Source organism: Mustela putorius, unplaced genomic scaffold (genome assembly GCF_011764305.1).
Source record: "Mustela putorius furo isolate JIRA1106 unplaced genomic scaffold, ASM1176430v1.1 tig00003901_pilon_pilon_pilon, whole genome shotgun sequence".
Lineage (NCBI taxonomy): Eukaryota > Metazoa > Chordata > Mammalia > Carnivora > Mustelidae > Mustela > Mustela putorius.
The window spans coordinates 15,425,272-15,439,909 of NW_025422049.1; the positions used below are offsets into that span (position 1 = coordinate 15,425,272).

At 44.9% G+C, this 14,638-nt stretch overlaps 1 protein-coding gene across 1 annotated transcript in view; it reads right to left on the minus strand.

The window, feature by feature from the left end:
* PAK3 (p21 (RAC1) activated kinase 3) overlaps positions 1-14,638 on the minus strand; it is a 247,269-nt gene that overhangs the window by 203,074 nt on the left and 29,557 nt on the right. The window lies entirely within an intron of this gene.

Below are 14,638 nucleotides of genomic sequence, written 5' to 3' on the forward strand. Positions count from 1 at the left end.
ATAATTCAAGCCAACAGTTAGTTTACGGTAGCTTAATTATTTAGTAGTTAAAAACAGAGCACAAGTTTTGGTCATATTCATCCGAGGTTCTAGATTCCTGAATATTAATGTTGCCCTGTGATCTCTGCTGCTCCCTCCCGAAGCCTCCTTTTCAGTTCCCGACACTACATTTCAAGAGGGTCACTGAGAGAGTGGACCACCTCCAGAGGAGGGTCACAAGAGTGACGAAGGGATTGGAAACCATCCCAGAACAGGAGTGGCTCTTGAAAGGACCAGACATACGGGGCCCAAAAAAGAGAAATGTCAGGGAATATATAGGATTCCCGGACTGCCTTCGCATCTCCAAAGTGTTTTTCTATGGGAAGTATGCACAGATTCTGGAACACTCAGGTGACAGAACTCAGACTACTGCCACCTCGTGGTGGTGAGAAGGCAGACTTTCCATAAACGCATCAGGAGGCTTTCTGACCTTGACGGGGTCCTGCAGGAGGCAGAACAGGCTGGTGGGGGCGGTGCAGGGAATTCAAGGCTGGGGGAACAGATGCCCAAGGGCAGAATCACAGGAACTGTGTCCCAGGAGCTGCGACCACAGGAACTGGGTCACTTCACGCGCTAAGAGATCCCACTGCTTTATCCTACTCTCTGTGCCATCACCTCCGCCCCGTGTTCCCCTCTGGACCAAAGAGCCTTCTCTCTGCAGTCTACAGAGTGGTAAAGACAACTCTGCAGGGACAGCTGGGACTGCCACCTCTTGTTTAGTATTGTCCAAGGCCTGTGGAGGAAAAACCCGCTGCTGAGGGGAGGGACAAATGGCTGGCGGAAGTCAGATTAAGAAACGCCTCTCCCTGGACAAGATCCTCCAATGCTTTTCCATCTTTCTCCCTGCAAATGGCAGTCATCGCGAAGGCCTACAAAGCCCTACACAGCCACAGCTGCGAGCTCTCTGACCTCCTATCTATTACCCTTCCCCTTGTTCACTCCACTCTTGCCACAGGGCTTCCCGGCTGTTTCTTAAATGCCAAGCATGATCCTAACTCAGGGACTTGGCTCTTGCTGTTTGTCTGCCTGGGCAGCTCTTCCCTGACAGATGCGCATGGCCCGCTCCCTCACTTCTTTTGGGGGTGGACTCGAAGATCACCTATAGGCCTTGCACGCTTCCCTCCCTCATTACCCCTCCCCATTTCAGAACTCTTTATCACCCCAGCTTTGTTTTTTTCCTGAAGATTTTTTATTTGAAAGAGAAAGAGCAAGCACAAGCAGTGGGGAGAAGCAGAGGGAGAGGGAGAAGCCGACTCCTTGCTGAGCAGGGAGCCCGATGTGGGGCTCGATCCCAGGACCCTGGGACCATGACCCAAGCCGAAGGCAGATGCTTAACAACTGAGCCCCCTAGGCGTCCCCTTACCACCCCATCTTAAGGGTTTTATTTCCCATAGTACTTTACATCATGCAACATACTATTTTATACTTTTCTTTTGCTCTTCTGTCTCCTTCCATGGGCCAATATGTTGTTTAAATGCAGGGATCCTGCTTGGTGTGGTTGGCGTGGTTGGTGTGGTTGGTGTGGTGTGGTGTGGTGTGTGTTGAAACCTGGTGTGGTTGAAACCCTACCCATGGAGCACTGGCCAGCCCCGAAGAGACACTCAGTGAAGGTTTCATGCAATGATCTCTGCATTCCCAGATCCCCGCCATTTTCTTCAGTCTTGGTTTTCTCGACAGGAGAAGTTTCCGATTTAAGACCTGAATCTCAAAGTCATAACAAGGACTGGTATCTTAGTAGTAAGACTTGGGGTGTCCTCATGATCTTATGTCTCTGGAGTTTCTGTGGCCATACTACATTGGCAATTACATAGCTTTAGGAGCTGGAGTGGCTGACATCCAACGTGGGCTTACTCGGTGCCAGGCATTGGGATAAGCACTGGACTTACATTCATTCATTTAATCCCCAAGGCAGCCCTAGTACTAATCCCTCATGGAAGACCAGGAAACTGAGAAACAGTAGGTGGTCTGACTTGCCAAAGGTAACGCGACTACTCTCAGGCAGATTCCCAAACAACCTGACTTCACTTTAAGATGGAAACAGACGATGATAATGGCGACTAACACGTCTTTAGCACTCACCATATGAAAACATACCACAACCCGGGGTGCCTGGGTGGCTCAGTCGTTAGGTGTCTGCCTTCAGCTCAGGTCATGATCCCGGGATCCTGAGATCAAGCCCCACTTGTGGGCGGGGGTGGGGGGTGTCCCTGCTCAGCAGGGAGTCTGTTTCTCCCTCTCCCTCTGTCCCTCTCCCTTGCTCATGTTCTCTCTCTCTCTCTCTCTCTAATAAATAAATAAAATCTTAAAAATAAATTAAAAAAATAAAACATATCACTAATCCACAGGCTCAGAACAGGCCTCTGAGGTGGGAACTGTTGTCAGGGCCAGAAGCAGGCTCCCCAACAAGCAGGGAGCCCAATGTAGGGCTCTGATCCCAGGACCCTGGGATCATGACCCGAACCAAAGGCAGACGCCTAACCATCTGAGCCACCCAGGAGTCCCAAATCTTCTCTTTTCGAAGGGTGCTTGTATGTATTATCTCGGTTTTACCTCACAGCCGCTCTGGGAGATAAGAAAGGCACATCGCATTTCTCTGTTTTACAGTGAAGGAAATTGAGGGCGAGGAAGGTTAAGTAAGTTGTCTCAGGGCCGTGGAGCCCCACCCTGGGAACTCTGAGCCCCAGATGCTTTGCACCAGCCCACATCCACTCTACCTGAGGGCATCCGCTGGCTGGGAACAATGCTAATAACACTCCTATAAAGACCTCATCTTGATTCTATCACTGGAGCAAAAGCAATAAAGAACACCAAGAGGCAATATCCAAGGTTGAGATGGGGAAGGCAGGTAAATGCATACACTCTGTGGTGAGAAGTGCCTGGGGCTTATCAGATGGGTGCTGATGACTCTGTTAGGTTCTTTGTAAGGAGGGCAGGGGGACTGAACTGAATGCTGGCTTCCATGTGGGGCAGAGGAGCTCTACCCCAGTAGAAGAGAGACGAGCCTCGTAGGCAGCCTGGTGGCTCTGAGAGAGCACTGGGAGGCCAGAGAGCCGGGTTCAAGGTCCAGTTCTGCTACAGGCTAGCCTGTGACCTTGTGGCGAGTACTTGACCCCAGGCTGCACTTCCTCAATAGAAAAACATCCATTTTCAAGAGTTCACATTGCCCAACGGTCTGTAGATCTATGACAGATGCCCCAAACCGGTGATCTGCAGACCAAATCTGGGCCACAGACGTATTCTCTTTGGCCTAAATAGCGTTGGATTTTTTTTTTTCTTTTTGATCTTGTGACCAAGACGTTTATAACGCCAAAGGTTTTACATAAATGTTTAGAATCCCGGGCTTTCCAGAAAAATCAGAAGATCTAGCCACATTTCAAATTTGGAAAGCTTCACATAAAATTTGACTTCCAACTCTTTCTAAAAAAAAAAGGATCTGGAGATAAGGAGTTATTTTTCTCTTTATGTTTATTATTTACAATATTGTGTGTTAGGTTGTGATAAGCACCATGGGGCAACATAAAGATGGGGGGAGGGGTTCTGAAGTGGTGGGGTAGGCAGATCCCCAAGGCCTACAGTTTACAGAGGTGGTCTGAGAAGGTCTTTCTGACGAGGTGACCTCATCCCCACAGGACCACAGTGGCCTGAAGCCCCGGAGTGGCTGCTCCCTTTGGATGGGGCACAGCCATTCCTTTTCAGAGTTTCAATGCAGGTCACTACCCACTAAATTAGCTTCCCAAGCAGTAGGTAATAATTGGCAGCTTGAAAAAATACTGCTTGAGACCCTTCGTTCCCAAACCTGACCTCACATCAGAATCCCTTGGAGTGGGGCGCCTGGGTGGCTCAGTGGGTTAAAGCCTCTGCCTTCGGCTCAGGTCATGATCCCAGAGTCCTGGGATCGAGCCCCACATCCCCACATCGGGCTCTCTGCTCAGCAGGGAGCCTGCTTCCTCCTCTCTCTCTGCCTGCCTCTCTGCCTACTTGTGATCTCTGTCTGTCAAATAAATAAATAAACAAAATCTTAAAAAAAAAAAAAAGAATCCCTTGGAGTCCTTTTTTAAGTACATATTTTTTTAAAGGTTTTATTTATTTATTTGACAGAGATCACAAGTAGGCAGAGAGTCAGGCAGAGGGGTGGGGGGAAGCAGGCTCCCCACTGAGCAGAGAGCCTGATGCGGGGCTCCATCCCAGGATGCTGGGATCGTGACCTGAGCTGAAGGCAGAGGTTTTAACCCACTGAGCCACCCAGGCACCCCTAAATACATATTCTTAAGCTGCATTCTAAACCCATGAAATCAGAATTCCTTGGGAATGAAGCCCAGGAAGGTTTAGGGGTGCTAATATCCTCCGCATACCAAGTGGAGAGTCAAAAGACACTGACATGGGTTGACGTGCAATGGAACAGTTTTACGTTTATTATGTGATTTCACAAAGGGCAACAAAAGTGTTTCAAAAGTGAATATGAATACCAAAGTCTGGGACAAGGAGGGGCATCTGAGTAGTTTACTCAGTTGAGAGTCAGACCCTTGAATTCAGCTCAGGACATGATCTCAGGGTTGTGAGATCGAACCCCCTGTGGGGCCCCACCCCAAGCAAGTGGGGAGTCTGCTTGTGATTCTCTCCCTCCACCCCTCCCCTTCCTCTCATATAAATAAATAAAATCCTCAAGAAGAAAGTCTGGGAGAAGGAGAAGAACGAAATGAGTTTACAAGGCGTTCACTTACCAAGACCAACTGTCTAATGGGGTCAACACAATTAGCCTGATACCTGTAGCAACACCCTCGCTTGCCCTTCATCTCAGGCCAGGTTCATTACACGGTAAGAAAACTCACTCTAATTAGAGAACAAGCCAATTCTGTCGACCCAAGCATAGCAGAGGACAGATGGGGAGAGAAGAGAAATGGATCCTACTCCATTCTCTTGCTGGTCATTTCTTCTTGTCTGGGCTGGGACCTGAGAGATTATTTCTCTGGACATCTGTGTCTCCAAATGGAAGATAGTGTTCTCTGTTGTATTTCAAATATTTTTTCACAATGACTTACTGTAAGAAATACATTTGCCATGCATACAGAGTACCTTACTGAATTATATATATAAGCATACAGCCAGCATTTCATGAAGCAATACTTATTTACCCTTACTGTGTGAAAAGCACACTGTTTTTTTTTTTCCCTATTCCATTCCTTTTCTGTTTTTTCAGTGCAGGTCACTACCCACTAAATTGATTTCCCAAGGGGTAGGTAATAATTGGCAGCTTGAAAAAACACTGCTCGAGACCCTTGGTTCCCAAACCTGGCCTCACATCAGAATCCTTTGAAGTCCTTGTTAAATACATATTCTTGGGCTCCATTCCAAACCCATGGAATCAGAATTCCTTGGGGATGAGGCTCAGAAATATATATATATTTTACCAAGGACTAGCCATGCCCTGGCATTAAGGAATTCAGATTCTCAATGCCCAGAAGTAAGTAACATCGCTAACAATAATAATAATTATCAAAAGTCTATTTCACACTAGAGTTGCCGGCAACAGAGCTTTCCATTTCTTATATGGCTTATTATCTTCATAACCATCCTGCTTTAGTGATGAGAAAACAGGCTCAGAGAAGTCCATTAAGCTGTTGCAAGACATATAGGCAGAGAAGATTAAGGAAGGGTGAGGGGGTGATTTCCTGAGGGTGAGGGGTCTGTTCCTATGCTTCCAGACTCTTCCCACCCTCTCTCCTCTGTAATTCCTGGCACCTTGGACCTCTCTCGGAGTCTTCTTTACCAATTCAAATTCCAAGTCATACACCAAGTTGGTCCAACCACCAGAGGCAAAGAGCAGACAAAACCCAACAATAATACTTTGCATTCATATGGAGTTTTAACTTTTTCCAAAAAAAAAAAAAATGTGTCTGTTTTTTCCACATTTATACCTTCTGGGTATCCTGTGAGGCAGGAGAGGCAGATGAAAAACCAGAGACCCAAAGAGGGTAAGTGACAGACCCCCGGTCTCACAGCAGATTCAAGCCAGGCTGCAGTACTCTGACTCTGTCGGGCAGGGGCTACTGTTGCACTTAAGCTGGCTTTCTCCAGAGCTTCCAGCACCACTCTGCTTCAAGTCTACCTTCCTTTAAGGAAGGAGAGGAAGAGAGGGCTGGTTTTCTGCCTCCCTCCCTACAGGATTACAACCCAGTTCTGAAAGGAGCACGTTCTGGATACACACTACCTGAGGGGAAAGTTGCCCTAAACCTCCTCCACGTGCTGCATTTCTATTTTTGCCATGCAATTTGTAAAAAGCTCTGCACTGTGTTTGAAAGAAAAATAATGGATTCCATGATGAAAGAAAAAAGCCCTATCCCTCCCACGGAGGTTACATGTCACCAGCCACTAGCGAAGCCGTTTTTGAAAGTATCTGCCCAGCAAAATGTTGAGCACCCACAGAAAGCCTAGGTGGTGAACTGGGCTAGTCTTGGCCATGGCAGAAAGGGGCTGGAGGGATGAATGACCCTCATTTAGCCTCCTCAGCTGAGGCCCTCCCTCTCTTGAGAACAACCCCTCTGTTTCTGCCACAGAGAGGGGTGTTGTTTGCAATGTGTATATATTTATGTGACAAATGACTGGCTATTTATCAAACACTGTATCAATTCTAACAGTTTTCTTCACCCTTTCCCCCTTGACAGTGAAGGTCATTCTGTCTCTCCTCTTAACAGCTCCTGAGGCAAATGTACACCCGCCCCCTCCCACACACACACACACACACACACACACACACACACCGGTGGCGGCTTGGTGAAAATAAAAGCAAGATACTCTTCTCTCGGCCAGAAGATACTCTTCTCTGTCCAGAAAGTGAACGGGTTGAACAAAATGTTCTGTTAGGTCTTTCTTCGGTCCTAGGATTCTGATATGATAAGGTAGGGAAAGCCCCAAGTATAGCCCACAACGTTGTGCTTCAGGCTCTGAGCCTGAAGAGGCAAACTAACTCCACATTGTGGTTGGTTTGTTTCTGTGTTTGTTTTCCGCATTGTGGAGGAGGAGAAGGAGGAAGAGCGAGCCTTTTGCCTTTTCTGCTTTAGTTCTCATTTACTGTTCCTGTGGTCTGGGCTACAAAGCCCGCCTCTTCAGTTGCCTCCCCCGCCCCCCAGTCAATTTCTCTTCTGGCGTGAAGGCAGTGTACGCAATCTAGCCCTGTAACCCTGGAGGTTTTGGCCCCAAGGAGCTTCAAGCTAATGCCATTCTCACCTCGCTGGAAGCGCTCCTCTGTATGTCAGAAAAATGGGAAGAGGTGTTAAATTTGCTTTGTGACTGCAACCCCTTCTAGTTCCATGAGGCTGGCTGAGGATTTAATGGTTTTGTAGATTTCAATAACAAGAAAGTACAAAATATCTCAGCTTTTTAATTCATATTGTCAATCACCAAAGTGGCTCCTGCCCATGGGGCCCGCTAACTAGATCCGCTCTTGAAGCTGCTGGGTGAAGTGGCTGGCGTCCCTCTCCTACCTGCTTTCCCAGGGCTGGGTTCAAGACCAGGAGAGTGCGCAGGGGAAAGAGGAAAACTCCCTGGCACTGCCAAAAAAGAAGCCAGGAGGAAATGAGTATTCTCACTCTTCCACAGTATGGCAGAGAGATTCTTGTCAAACTGCCTGAGTTTAAATCAAGTTACTGACTCTCCTGGGTCTCGGTTTGCTCATCGTGGAACGGGAACCGTAGGAGACTATACCTCATAAGGTTCCTGGGGAGATTAATCAAGGAAGTGCCAAGAGCAGTGACCACCCCATGCTAATATCTCAATAACTGCCGGCCAGGCTCACTACCATTCCTCCTTGCCAAACCGGTCTTGCAACTTTCTGATGGGCAGCAGTCTGCATTTTCTGGCCATCTCAATCCACCAGATGATCTCAGAAAGCAGAAAGATGAGGCTGAGCTGAGGTTCATCTTAGAGCCCTTAGAGCCCTTCAGGAGGGTTGAACTTTCCCATTGCCCTGTTCGTCTATTTATTCAGTCAGCAAATATTTACTGACTGCCTTTTACACTGCAGGCACTGCGCTAAGTGATGAAAATACAATAGTGAACAAGACAAAGTTCCTGCTTAATAGAGCTAATGCTCTAGCAGGGGATGGGAATTCTGGATAGACAGAAAAAAAAAATACAGTGAAGGAGACAGGAATGAGCTTGAGTGTTCCAGGGACAGAAGGTCAGTGTGGCTGCGGTGGGGAGCGGGACATGAGAGAGGGTGGTATAGACATGAGGTTGCCGAGGAAGGTGGGGGCCAGATCGTTCGAGATGTGTGGGCCAGTTAAGGAGGCTTGTCTTCCTCCTAAGAACATTGGGAAATAAATGAAAGGCTCCCAGCAAAGAATCAATACACTGAATGTTAAGGTTCTTGCTGACTGCTATATGGAGTTGAGGTTGTTGGGGGCCAGGGCTGCCACTCTCTGATACAGTGTCTTTGTGTGCATTACAGAAAGATGCCTCTTCCTTGAGTTAAAAACTTGCATTCTCCAGAGTCTCTACAAGACGCTGCACACCGATACAGGTTTTTGTAGGAGTAGGCTCTCTTCCTCTGCTCTCAGACTTAGAGCCAAGAAGACATGAATGTGTGCACCCATCTGCATACTGTCTTATGTAAGTTGGTACATGTCTGTGATAAAAAAAATGGCACATCCATAGCTATGGTGCCCTTGTGTTGTATACAACTTGAACATCCATACATGGCAGCCCTGGCAGCAAAAATTCGGCTCAAGGAGACCAACTAGGAGGCTGTTACCTTGGTCCAAGACAGACAGGATGGTGGCTCACACCAAGTAACAGCTGAGGAATTGGCAGGAAGTCGGCAAAATCAGGATGTATTTTGAAGGTGGATCCACAGGATTTGCTTATGGCTAGGAGGTGACCTGTGAGCGAATGAGGGGAACTCAGGATAATGACTAGAGGCCTGACTGAAGCAAGCAGGTGAGTGGTATTGCCTTAACTAGGTGGAACTGACGGGGAAGAGGAACGCCATAAGGGGAAAATCACAAATCCTTCGGGCAGTTTGCATCAACTCCAGCTGTCCCTCTAAGTGCCAAATCTATCAGTCTCTGTATCTTTAAGTTCCTTCCCACTGAGGATCTCAAAGCACAAGAGCCCTCTGGAAAATCCGTAATCGCTGATACTTATCTTTGCCTCAGGAGGTTGTTTCTTTCTCTGTCTCCTTTGACCTGGGATGAAATAATGATTTCAATTTGTTCCTACCAATTTTTCAAGATTCTTCATTTATTTACAGGATTGTAATACCTCTCGTTGAATCTCAATCTGAACCTCTCTTTCTCTCTCACTCTTTCTCTCTTTCTCTCTCTCTCTCTCACACACACACACACATACAGACACACACCATTTCCAAATATTCCTTTCTGAGATCGATTTTTATCAAAACCCCAAAACTTTCCTCTTTGGGGAGCATGCCTTCATTCAAGGCCAGGGAGTCTCCATCTGCCACCACCAGGCAGCCCAGACCCCTGCCATTTGACCAAATCCTCTCCCCAGTGCAGGAAAAAAGGCCTTGGAGCATGGAGCAAGGCCAAGTGAGTGGAGAAAATGAGCCAAACACTGAGAAATTAAAGTAAGAAATGCTGCCTGGGGATGTGGGGGGTAGGAATGAATCAGGAAATCTTAAGGTCATTGTGATCTCGTTGATTGCATTTACATCTAGCAGCAGAAAACAACAGATTGATTAATGCCACTGGGGCAGCGAGGAAGATGGGAATTAAGCTAAAAGTGGAGCACCCAGGGTGTATCTTCTGTAGGGGGAATTAATGCCAGTGGGTGAAGTCAAGTCTCCTCATTTCCTGGGTCAGCATGTTCCTCCTGTAGAACCCACTTTTTCCCTAGATACATACCAGGCAGTCTAGGCACCCCCAACTTTTTATAAGTATAAACTGCCTCCCTGCACACCATGGCCACCTTTCACACTTGATCGCCCCATCCCTCTCCCCCAAATATCCCTTTCTTGGGCTGGCCCAGGGGAGGCTAAGGAGGAATGAATCACTCCTGGTGATCTCCAGGCAGGCCTTTGGGGCCTGCCCTTCCTCCAACAGTCCCAGCCCTGACTCTCACTTCCTTGCGCCTTCTTCTTAAATCTGTCCATGTTGGCAGAAGAGGAAAGAAGTCCTCCCCTTCCAGGGATTGGTGATGGGCCTGCCCTCCATCATGGTGCAAAAGACACCTGTTAGCCTTGCCTCATTCTGGCCAGCAAAATGTGGTAATCCGAAGTGCGTGGGGCCTAATCCAGCTGAGCACATGAAAGGAAATATCCATCAATAACAACCACAGCTCTAATTTCTTCAGCTCTGTGTGCTCAGCTAAGTGCTTTATATGGCTGATCTCGTCCAATCCTTGAAGCAACGGGCAGGTGTGACGAGCATCCCCACTTCATAGCTTTAAAAAACTAAGCTCTGTAGACATTCAGGGACCTGTTTAAGGTCACACAGCTAGAAATGAGCAAAACCAGGATCTCAAATCCAGACCTGATCGCAGAGCAAGTGCTCATCACCACCTGGTAGTGGTGTAGCAGGTGCTCCAAATATCTCCAACACCATTGTGATGACTCCCCAGAGTCTGGCTCCAGCCTTGACCTCTTTCGCCAGCTTCAATACTTAGCCAGCTCCTCTCCACTCACTATTCTTCTTTCTACTCATGGGCCCTCTTCACTCAAACTTAACACACCTAGCACTTTTATTTCCCCCCCCTCTCAACCAGCTCTCCCTCTAGATTTGCCTTTTTCTGAAAACATTATCCCAATTTTCAGGCTCCTACCTTTAGAACCATCCCCAATTCTTCTCTCTCTGGCCACACCTATCCAGTAAGGCACCAAATTGTGGTGATTTTTCTCTCCTTTCTTCCATTTCAGATGTTTCTTACACACCTTTTAGCTCACTTTAAACACACACACACATACACACACACACAGACATTTACTATCTCACAAGTCCCACTGCTCAGAAGTCCAGGCACAGTAAGCCTGAATCAGGGACTCACCAGGCTGAAATCAGTGTGTCCACCAGGACTGTGATTCTTATATGAAGCTGTTAATTTAAAACATACAAATATAGGACAAAGAATGTACATATGCCCTTCACTCACATTTCCAAAATGTTATTTTCTATTTACTTCATCTTTTTTTTTTCATGTTCCTAGCTACATATACACACACTATTAGTTTTTTTTTCTTTTTCTGAATCCTTTGAGGGTAAGCTAAATATCCTTATCCCCAGATAACTCAGTGTATATTTCCTAAAAAAACAAGAGCATTCTCTTACATAAGCTATAGTAGAGTTCTCAAAACCAGGAAGTTAATATTGATATAACACTACTCTCTATCAAAAGCTTCTTTCAAATTTCACCAATATCCCAATTAACATCCTTTAGAATGACAACAACAAATTTATCTGGTATAGGACTCAAACATAGATTAATCCTTGAGTTTAGTTATCATGTCTCTTTAGTCCCTCTCTTTTTAAAAAGATTTTATTTATTGACACACAGAGAGAGAGAGAGAGGGAGATCACAAGCAGGAGGAGCAGCAGACAGAAGGAGAGGGAGAAGCAGACTCTCCACTGAGCAGGGAGCCGGACATGGGACTCAAACCCAAGACCCTGGGATCATGACCTGAGCCAAAGGAAGATGCTTAACGGACTGAGCCACCCAGGTGCCCCTCTTTAGTCTATTTTAATTGGAAACAGTTCCTTAGTCTTTCTTGTCTTTCATGTCCTTGATGTTTTTGAGGAATACAGTGGCTTCTGACTTTATATGCTTTACCTCATAGCAGGCAGACAAGCAGACTATTCCATGACTTCTTAGCTACAGAATCACAGAATATGGAAGGCACCTAAAAATGAACTACTCTACCACATCCCACACAGTTTCCAGGCACTCCTCAAAATTTTGGCCATACCATTTACTCAATATTTTTCTTTAAATTAGCTCACTTTTTTAAACTTAATGACTGTGGTTGGCAAAATTCTGGAATATGACCTCCAATGATCCTGGCTTTTGTATAATCCCCTCCCCTCTGAGTGTTGGAGGAACTCAACAATATGATAAGTAATCACTCCAATAATTGTATTACATTATATGGCAAAAGGGAATTTATCTGGGCGAGCCTAATCTTTTTCTTTAAAGATTTATTTATTTTACAGAGAGAGTGCACGTGCCACACAAGTGAGTGAGGGAGCAGGGAAAAGGGTAGAGGGAGAGAATCTTCAGACAGACTCCCCACTGAGCATGGAACCTGCCAGAAGGTTTGATCAAACAATCCCAAGACCCCTGAGATCACGACCTTAGCCAAAACCTAGAGTGGAACACCTAACCGGCTGAGCCACCCAGGAACCCCTGGGTGAGCCTAATCTAATCACATGAGTCCTTTAACAACAGAGTTTTCTCTGGCTAGTAAGCAGAAGAGGAAGTTAGAAAGATTTGAAACATGAGAATCTGATGTGCCCACTGACTCTGAAGATGGAGGGGCCACATAACAATGTTGTAGGTGGCTGGCCTATAAGAGCAGAGAGCGACCACTGGCTGTCAACCACCTAGGAAATGGAGACTTCAGAATATACCCCTGAGAAGGTGATTTCTGCCAAAAACCTGAATGAGCGTGGAAGTAAACTCATTCTCACGACCTCTAGATAAGGGGACACCTTAAACAGAAAACTTTATTAAGTGTACCAGAACTTCTGACCTACAGAACAGAATGAAAATGAAAATTCAACAGGCTACACTGAAAATCAACTTAGCATGGGCTACATGAGAAAAATGATATGATTATAACACTGATGCAGGAACACACTTGATAATATTCAACACCCTTTCATGATTAAAAAAAGATGTCTCAGAAAACTGGGAATAGTGGGGAATTTACCCAAGTTGACAAAGAACATCTACAAAAACAAAAAATAAACAAATAGGACTCCCACAACTAGCAAACTGAACCAAGGAATATCTAAAAAGGATTATAAACCATGACCAATTGAGATTTATTCCAAGAGCACAGAATTGGCCTAACATCCAAAAGTCAATTACTGTAATATACTACTTCAAGAGAGTAAGGTACAAAGACTCATGTTCATCTCAAAAGACACAGAAAGAAGCATATGACAAAATTTAATACCCCATCATCAAAACACTCAACAAACTATAAATAGAAAGGAATTTCCTCAACTTAGTAAAGAACATCTATTAATGAGCAACAGCTAACATCATACTTAACAATGAAAGACTAAAATCTTTCCCCCAAGATTAGGAGCAAGATAAAGATGTCCACTTTTGCTATTTCTATTCAACATTGTACTGTAGGTCATAGTCAAGGCAATCAAGCAAGAAATGTTTTTAAAAAGTCATCCCAAGTGGAAAAGAAGAAATAAAACTATATCTAATCACAGATGACATGACCTACATCTAGAAAATTCTAAGAAATCTACAAAAAATTAGAACTAAAGAACAAGTTCTGCAAGGTTGCAAAACACAAGATCAATATACAAAATACCAATCTTATTTCCACACAGTAGCAATAAGCAAATCAAAAAGAAAATCAAGAAATCTATTCCATTTATAATAGTGCCAAAACCAATAAAGTATTTAGGATTCAATTTAACAAAAGCAATATAAAACTTGGGGCACCTGGGTAGCTCAGTGGGTTAAAGCCTCTGCCTTCAGCTCAGATCATGATCCCAGGGTCCTGGGATAGAGCTCCACATCAGGCTCCCTGCTTGGCAGGGGGCCTGCTTCCTCCTCTCTCTATCTCTCCGCCTGCCCCTCTGCCTACTGGTGGTCTCTCTGTGTCAAATAAATAAATAAAATCTTAAAACAAAAGAAATACAAAACTTATGGTCTGAAAAATACAAAACATTGTTGTAAGAAATTAAAGACATAAGTAAATGGAACAAATAAATTGGACCTAACCTAAATAAATGAAAAGACATCTCATGTTCATGGATTGGAAGCCTTGATATTGTGAACTTGGCAGTAATCCAAAAATTCGATCTATCGACTCAACACAATCTAATCAAAATCCCAGTTGCTTCTTTTATAAAAATTGACTTGATAATACTAAACTTCATATGGAAATGCCAGGGTCCTCCAAGAGCCAAACAATTTTGAAAAAGGACAACAAATGTAGAGGACAAATGCTTCCCAATTTCAAACCCTACTACAAAGCTGTGGTAATCAAGATAGGTATAGTACTGCCATAAATACACACATATAGACAAATGGAACAGAATCAAGAGACCAGAAATAAACCCTCACATTTATGGTTAATTGATTTTTGACAAGTGTGTCAAGAAGTTTCAATGGGGAAAGATTAGTCTTTTCAAAAATGGTGCTGAGACAACTGTGTGCCTGCATGTAAAAGAATGAAGTCAGACTCCTACCTCACACCATATAAAATATTAACTCAAATGGGTCAAAGACATAAACGTAAAACTAAAACTATATAACTTAAAAGATAACATAGGTGTGAATCTTAGTGACCTTGGATAAAGCAATGGTTTCTTAGCTATGACACTAAAAATACAAGCAACAAAAGAAAATAAAACCAAATAAACTGAACATTATTAAAATTAAAAACTTTAGTACTTCACAGG